The sequence below is a fragment of the Pelodiscus sinensis genome, chromosome 19 (genome assembly GCF_049634645.1).
Source record: "Pelodiscus sinensis isolate JC-2024 chromosome 19, ASM4963464v1, whole genome shotgun sequence".
Lineage (NCBI taxonomy): Eukaryota > Metazoa > Chordata > Testudines > Trionychidae > Pelodiscus > Pelodiscus sinensis.
The window spans coordinates 8,952,611-8,961,325 of record NC_134729.1 but is presented as its reverse complement, the minus strand read 5'-3'; the positions used below and the strand labels follow the sequence as shown (position 1 = coordinate 8,961,325).

Below are 8,715 nucleotides of genomic sequence, written 5' to 3'. Positions count from 1 at the left end.
GGCTACGTCTAGACTGGCATGATTTTCTGCAAATGCTTTTAACGGAAAAGTTTTTCCGTTAAAAGCATTTGCAGAAAAGAGCATCTAGATTGGCACAGACGTTTTTCCGCAAAAGCACTTTTTGCAGAAAAGCGTCCGTGCCAATCTAGACGCGGTTTTTTTGCACAGGAAAGCCCCGATCGCCATTTTCGCCATCGGGGCTTTTTTGTGCAAAACAATACTGCGTAAAAAGCATTTGCGCAAAAAGGCTTTTGCCCGAACGGGAGCAGCATCGCATTTCCGCAAGAACACTGACAATCTTACATGAGATCATCAGTGTTCTTGCGGAAATTCAAGCAGTCAGTGTAGACAGCTGGCAAGTTTTTCCGCAAAAGCAGCTGTGTGTATATGTGTAAATGCATATGCTATTTGTTGTATTGTCAATAAATGCAGCATGTTGCCTTATCCCCCTGAAAAAGATCCCGTGTGCTTCTTATAAGCATAACATCATAACTGTGGGGGGGGGGGGCAGCTCGATGTGCCACCTCGGGTGCGGGGACCTCGTCGGGGTGGGTGTGTCCAGGGAGCACAGGGAGGGTGAAGAGGTGGAGCTGGAGCAGGGTCTGGGTTGGCAGGGTGCCCAGGGGAGGGGCCATAGGCATCACTTGCAGAGGGGGCATGGGCCTGGCATGGGGAGGGAGCAGAGGCATGGCAGTGGAGGCAGGCGGATGAGGAGTGGGTATAGCGGGGGGGCAGGAGGCTGGAAGCCAGGAGCAGCGGCATCAGGCGGGTGTGCCATCACGTGGGACATGATGGCACACATGGTGTCACACCGCTGCATCAATTGATCCCAGGCATGCTCCCGCCACTCCAAGTCGGCGTGGATCTCGTGTGCCAGGGTTTCATGGATGTTGGACATCAGGTCCTCGTGCACCCTGGCTTGCCTTTGGGTCCCCCAGGCTCTGGCAGGTGGCTGCGGTGGTGTAGCTCAGCCCTCAGTCCTAACTGGTCCGGCTGTGGAGAACACACAAGAGGGAGAGGCAGTCAGTCATCCCTACAGACACCGTCCCTGGGGCTGTGCCCTTCTCTGTGAGCAGCGACCAACAGTCCGCAGCCAGAAGAGGGGGAAGGCCATGTGGGGCCTGCACGAGGCCCTGTCGCACAGGGGCCATGACGAGCCCAGAGGACCGTGCTGCTCACTTCCCACCCAACCTCCTAGGGCCCATGGACAAGCAGCCAAGGAAAATGTCCTGCCACAGTGGGATCCCCTTGCGGGTGGGAGAGGAGCCGGGCGTCCCTGAGGTCTGCACACACAGGTGCAGCTCTCTGGGCTGCCTGTGGGAGCAGCTTCTGCCTTGCACATGCAGACATGCCCGCGTGCGGTGTGCGGCACTCCTTGGTCTGTGTGGGGTCGTGTCTGCATCCTTGTGGCAGGACGCGTGGCTTCCCCTGAGCCTGGGAGTAGGATCCCACCCACTGCCTGCTGCGTCCATGTGCCACACAGTAACTCAGCACGTGATTGCACATGCATGGACCACTGCACGATGTCCAGCCCGGGCGACACTGTGCACCCACCTTCCCACCCCCAGTTTTGGAGATTAGGACATAGTGGAAATAGAATCCCTTGTCTCTGTGCTCCTGAGGAACCTCTTATAGAGAGAAGCCCCAACACCTCCTGAATAAGGAGCAGCTCATGAGAAGGATCCCAGAACAGGGATGAAGAAGGAGGTGGGAAGGAGGGAGAAGAGCAGGATTAGAGAGAATTTCCCCTTCTACCATGTGAAGAACTCAGGAATCCAATGTTATTTGGGACAAAGCACAGTAGAAGTGGGATAGAAGGTTCATGAAATAAGGGGAAGGATCCAATGTTGTAGCAGATGCAGTCTCCTCAGGTACACCTTCCAAACACCTGCTTTGAGCTTGAAGATGGTTTGCTTTGGCCCTGGCCTGCCCAGAGGGAGGATGGGAAGGCTTACACTTGCCACTCTTACCCCTCCGCCTATAGAAGTCCTGACTTGGACAAGGATGATAGAAGTGTTGCTGTTGCCGCTGCGGCTTCAAATGTTTATGTTCGGTTACCAGGTGTGCATACCCAACAATTTCATGACTGCCTAGGAGTCCATGTGCGTTCTAGAATCCATGTGCTTCGAAAATAACCCTGTTCTGACAAACGGCACATCCTGCAGGGTTTGCTGCACTTCAGAGGGCAACCTGGATGCTTGTAGCCATGAGCCCCTTCTTATGGTTATCCCAGAAGAAAGGCTGTGGGTGGCAGAGTCTGCAGCATCTAGAGAGGCCTGGAAGGAGGTCCACGCCCCTGCCTTTCCTTCAGCAATAAGAGCCGCAAACTAGGCTTTGGAGTCTGTTGAAATTAGGTCCTTAAATTTCAGCATGGAGGCCCATCAACTGAAGTTATTTCTACTGAGAACAGCTCACTGATTAGATATCCTCAGCTGCGCGCTCCCAGTTTAGTAACTCATTCTACCGAAGAGGTTTAACCATTTTGACTCCTTAGATTTAGGAGTTGGCCCCTTTTCTCCTCATTAACCATGGCCACTACAAGGGTAGTGGTATTTACAAGGCTGTAAATGAGAGACCAGGTACTCAGACCCATTGGAGAGGACAAAGTAATTGGCTTCGTCTAGACTGGCATGATTTTCCGCAAATGCTTTTAACAGAAAAGTTTTTCCGTTAAAAGCATTTGCGGAAAAGAGCGTCTAAATTGGCACGGACGCTTTTGTGCACGGACGCTTTTGCGCAAGAAAGCCCCGATAGTCATTTTCGCCATTGGGGCTTTTTTGCCCAAAACAGTTTTTAGCTGTCTACACTGGCCCTCTTGCGCAAAAACATTTCCGGAAAAGGGCATTTGCCTGAATGGGAAAGTCAAAGCATTTGCGCAAGAAACACTGATTTTGGACTGTAGAACGTCAGTGCTTTTGCGCAAAATCAAGCGGCCAGTGTAGACAGCTGGCAAGTTTTTGTGCAAAAGCGAATGCTTTTGTGGAAAAACTTGCCAGTCTAGACGCAGCCCTTGTGTTCTACACCAGTTGCTTTTGCGGAAAAACTTGCTAGTTGTCTACACTGGCCGCTTGAATTTCCGCAAGAACACTGACTTCCTACTGTCTGAAATCAGTGCTTCTTGCGGAAATGCTATGCTGCTCCCATTCGGGCAAAAGTCCTATTTGCACAAAAGGGCCCGTATAGACAGCTAAAAACTGTTTTGCGCAAAAAAGCCCCGATGGCTAAAATGGCGATCGGGGCTTTCTTGTGCAAAACCGCATCTAGATTGGCACAGATGCTTTTACGCAAAAAGTGCTTTTACGCAAAAGCATCCGTGCCAATCTAGACGCTCTTTTCCGCAAATGCTTTTAACGGAAAACTGAAAAAGCATTTGCAGAAAATCATGCCAGTGTAGACGTAGCCCTTCAGTAATAGGCAAGATTGATGCATGGGTCTGCCAGTCTTAAAGTTGCTCTGAATTGTTTTTATCCAGGCAGAGCTACCCCAGAAGTACCCTGTGGTGTTAGGATGTCGACTATGAGATTGATAGCCTGCAGCCCCATGTCGTAAAAGACCCTATGCAACAGGTCTTGGTATGCCTTGTATTCTGAGCTCAAAATCCATTTTTTGAAGTCCTGAGCTCAAAATCCATTTTATTGCCTCTGGGAATGAGGAGGCGGCCACAGACAATACAGGGGTGGGTGAGATTCTGTGGCCTGCACTGTGCAGGGGGTCAGACTAGATGATCATAATGGTCCCTTCTGACCTTAAAGTCTATCGAGTCTATGCGGGTTCTTATGATGGATAGGACGAGTGCTGGCCAGTACCTATGACTAAAAGGTTAAATTCGGGTAGCTAGCAAGGGTTTTGTCAGGGGGGGCAGAAGAACCAATGGGATACAGTGCTGAATTTTAAAATCCTGCTGCCTTTCTCTTTGCGTGAGTTCTAAGTTAAGGGCAGGAGGGAGCAGATACAGTCATCAAAATTAACATGCCTAGCCTACAAGGAATATTGGGCATGGAAGTGAACTGGGCCTTGAAGTACGGATCAGCGCAGATTGTGAGCAGAATATTTAGTCCCGCTGAGGGCATTTTTCTTTGTTTTGGTTGTTTGGTTAAACTTCTTTATGTAAAATCTATGCCTTCCTTCTCCTATTCACTATCGAATGAGATAGAGAATATCTCTGGGTACACTGTTTTAATTTGTTTTGCTCAGTTGCTCTGTAACACCTAGCAAAGAAACATGCTTTATCAAGTATATCTCTTGTTCTGTTAATAAAACCACCTTTTTAAAAATTGATTTGATTCGTGTCCTGAAAAGAATCAGGAGGTCTGTCTGTCTGTATTCATGCCTCAGACTAAAAAGTCAGCTACCAGAGACTGCAGCTGTTTTCTCTGTTTTTCAAGCTGTCTTGTGGTAAAGGAGCTTTGGGGCACCCCTTTGGTAGAAGTCCAAGTGCTTTCTTCCTGGGTTCAAGAAAGGGGTTTTCTTTTGTTTCACTTGGTGGTGGCAGCCACCTCACCAAGTCAGTGAGTCTGTGTCTCTGGGGCGTTTCTGTAAACAGAGCCTATAGTGGCAAGGTAGATAAGGTCACTTGCGGGCCCCCACCTTCTGCACTCGGAGTGCCAGAGTGGGGAACAGCCCTCCTGACCTTCCATTTCTCTCATCTCCTCCTGGTCAATTTGGGTGAGGGCGCTGTCTGACCTGACTATTGTTGCAGCAACAGTGGTCTGACTGGGCAGCAAAACCTGAAGTCATGTCGGCAGTGACCTGGAGAGATTGTCATATTGTGTATTCCCAGTAGGTAGGCTGCTGCTATTAGGACATAGTGGGATATATACCAGTTCCATAACTTCAGCGCTTCAATGCACAAGGAATGAGACCAGGTGCCTCCTTGTAGGTTTATGCAGTATTTGACCTTTGTGTGCATGTCCTTGACGGAGGAAGTGAGTGCATGTATTTCTGACTGCTCTGAGCTCAAGCAGGTTGCTGAGAAGACATGTCTCTGCTGGAGACCATTTGTTCTGTTTGACTATTGAGATGCATTCCCCATCCTACGAGGGATACGTTAGCGGTCAGAAGGGATGAAGAAAAGGGAGCAAATGAGATTCCCAGCTAGATGTTTACTGAGTCCTTCCACAAGACTAAGTACAGCTTGACCTTGGTGGACATGGATAAAAGCTCGCCTATGTTGTCTCTCTTCTGCTTCTAAAAAACAAACAAACCAGGCTTGGAGACATCTCATGTGTAGTCTGGCATGAGCAATAACCGATATGCCAAGTGCCCCAGAACCGGAGGGCAATGTTTGGCCAAGATTTGAGGACTGCATAGTATTGCCTGCATCAATAAAGAGAGACTGAAAGTTCTGTGATATGGATGGAGTACCCTCACCTGAATGGAGCTGAGGTCAGCTCCTATAAATTCTAGTCTTTAAACCAGTATTAAGACCAATTTTTGTTAATTAATCTGTAGGCCCAGTTTCAGAGACAGGTCCTGGGTAGTCCGAGTGAAACTTCTTGGCTTTGACTGCTCATCTAGTAATTTGATCTACGCCATCAAATGCCAACAGTGCCCCTCTACTATACACACTGGTCAAACTGGACGTTCTCTACAGGAAAGAATCAATGGACACAAATCAGATATACGTAAAGAAAATACTCAGAAGCCAGTTGCAGAACATTTCTGTTTACCTAACCATAATCTCACAGATCTGAAGATGGCGGTCTTGTCACAGGCCAGCTCCTCAAGCCAAATACACAGGGAAAGCTTGGAATTACAATACATATGCACATTCAATTCAATTACTAATGGACTTAATCAAGCTATGGAGTGGTGGACCCTTTATCACTGAAGGTGCTAACAGCTTTCTGAATGGTATCCTTCCTGCCTTACGAATCTATCCACTGACTTTGATCTTTATCTACTCAGGTTTAGCACCCTTTCTCCTGATACTTTGGCTGTGTCTACACAGGCAAGATTTTGCACAAAAGCAGTTGCTTTTGCGCAAAATCTTGCCGCCTGTCTACACTGGCGTTGTAATGTACAAAATCAGTGCTTCTTGCACAAATACTCTGATGCTCCCGCTCAGGGATAAGTCCTTTTGTGCAAGAGGCCAGTGTAGACAGGTAACATCAATTTCTTGCGCAAGAAAGCCCGATGGCTAAAATGGCCATTGGAGCTTTCTTGCACAAGAAAGCATCTACATTGGCACGGATGCTTTTGCACAAAAGCAAATCTTTTGCGCAAAGGCACATGCCAGTATAGACACTCTCTTGCGCAAATACTTTTAACGGAAAAACTCTTCTGTTAAAAGTATTTGCGCAAAATCATGCCAGTGTAGATGCAGCCTTTATGTATAGAGGTGGAGGGTGGGCGACAGAGCATCTTTCTCTCCCCCTCTTCCCTTCTCCTATTTCGAGTTTTCTTATCCCCTAGTCATTACTCCGGTCATCTGAAGAAGTGGGCTGTGCCCACGAAACCTCATGATACCATCTACACGTTTTGTTAGTCTATAAAGTACTACCAGACCCTTTGCTCGCTGTTTTTTTCTGTAACAGACTAACTCGGCTACCCCCTGAAGTTTGTGGCTTCTGTGCACGAACATGCTCTGAGAAGGCAATCATCTAGGTAGGGATAAATCATAGAATCCTAGGTCTGGAAGAGACCTCAGGAGGTCATTGAGTCCAAACTCCTGCCCAAAGCAGGACCAACCCTGCCAGGACTTTGTCAAAACATCCCACCAAGGGCTTTGTCAAACTGGGACTTAAAAACCTCTAGGGATAGAGATTCCAGCACCTCCCTAAGTAACCCATTCCAGTACTTCACCACCCTCCCCAGGAAATAATTTTTTCTAATATCCAACCTAGTCCTCCTCCACAGCAACTTGAGACCATTGCTCCTTGTTCTGCCATCCCTTACTACTGAGAATAGCCTCTCTCCATCCTCTTTGGAACCTCCCTTCAAGCAGTTAAAGGCTACTATCAAATTCCCCCTCACTCTTCTCTTCTGAAGACTAAAGCCCAAATCCCGCAGCCTCCCCTTGTAAGTCAAGTGCTCCAGCCCCCTAATAATTTTTGTTGCCTTCCACTGGACTTTCCAATGCATCCACATTCTTTCTGTAATGAGAGGCCCACAATTGGAGGCTCCAGATGCGGTCTCACCGATGCCAAATAAAGGAGAATAATGACATCTCTGGATCTGCTGGCAATGCTCCTCTGAATGCACCCTAATATGCCACTGACCTTCTTGGCTACAAGGGCACACTGTTGACTCCTATCCAGCTTCTCATCCACTGTAATCCCCAGGTCCTTTTCTGCCAAACTGCTGCTAAGCCAGTTGGTCCCCAGCCAGTAGCAGTGCTTGGGATTCTTCCATCCCAAGTGCAGCACTCTGTATTTGTCTTTGTTGAACCTCACCAGATTTCTTTTGGCCCAGTCCTCCAAATTGTCTAAGTCACTCTAGATCTAATCATTATGGCAAAGAGCAAAAGTAAGCCACTACTACAAGAGGACTGTGGAGAACATCCTGAGGGCCAAAGAGAGGCTAAAAGAGAGTACTCAACCGGCAGTGGACCAACATGAATCTGAAGAAATGCCTGTGACTTGGTATGATAGAAATGGGGAACTACGAGTCTTGAAGGCTGATTCCCAAAAACAGTCTCCTTCTACTGCTAGGATGCTCATTTATGGACTTATCTTGAATTTCTACACTTTGACATAGCTGTTGAGCACTGAGGTTCAGCATAGGTTTCCAACCTCCCTTATCAGGAATTGACAAGAAGTCTTTGCCTCTTGGATGTAAGGATATAGGTTCTACAACTTCTATGCTGACACAGTAGACTTGTGAGAAGGGCCCCAGAAGAACAGGGAAGGGTGTTTGGGAGGCGGAAGGGAGGAGAAATGAATAGCATAGCCATTTTGGATTATTTCCAACACTTACTTGGAGATTCTGTTCCCAGGTGCAGCAGAATGAGGTAAGGCAATAGCCAAAAGGAGGAGTAACATTTTCCAGAACAAGGTGGTGAGGAGAGTGTTCTACGGGCACCCTGACCAACCCATCGAAACTGCTGCCTCAAGGTTGAGGACTAAGATGAAGTTGGTTGCGGTCCTGATTGCTTTTAATTCAGGAACCTTGATTTCTTACTCCATGGTTCATGAGATCTGATGTGTTCTGAGGTGTATACTGTGATGACCGGGGCTAAAAAGTCAGCAGAGGATTGTTTTTCTCCTGTAGGTTGGCATGTATATCCCTATGGGACAAAGGCTCACCTGTGAATCCTTTAAGAAACAGATTTGTTCCCTCAAAAGGAAAAGCCTTCCACTGTGATGTGAACCTCTTTAGGGGAGCAGAATTACAGTTATGAGGCAACCCCAGCCACAAAAATAGATATGGCAGACATGGTAAAACATTCAAATGCAGACCGGAGAGATGCTTCCACCACTAGTTTGCCCTTGTTAATTAGGTCATAAATTGGTCTCTCTTAGAATGCAGGAGCTGATCAATCAAGGAATCTAATTTCACATAGATCTGGTATCATATTTGGCCAACAAGTGCTGGTAATTAGCCACTTTAAACTGAAAAGTAGCTGATGAATATCCTTCTCCCAAACAGACCCAAGCACTTTCTATCTTGATCATAAGGGGTAGATTTAAACTGGCATTGGTGACCCCTGGAATTGACCATATCTACAATGATGGAATGTAAAAGTGAATGGGAAAATAAAAATTCTACGCCCGT

The 8,715-nt window shown here is 47.5% G+C and overlaps 1 protein-coding gene across 1 annotated transcript in view; it reads right to left on the bottom strand.

The window, feature by feature from the left end:
- Positions 1 to 533: 533 nt before the first annotated feature.
- AKAP8 (A-kinase anchoring protein 8) overlaps positions 534 to 8,715 on the bottom strand; it is a 55,520-nt gene continuing 47,338 nt past the window's right edge. Inside the window, exon 14 of the mRNA XM_075902147.1 lies at positions 534 to 993. The gene's annotated coding sequence lies outside the window, so the exon portion shown is untranslated. The remainder of the gene's footprint in view (positions 994 to 8,715) is intronic.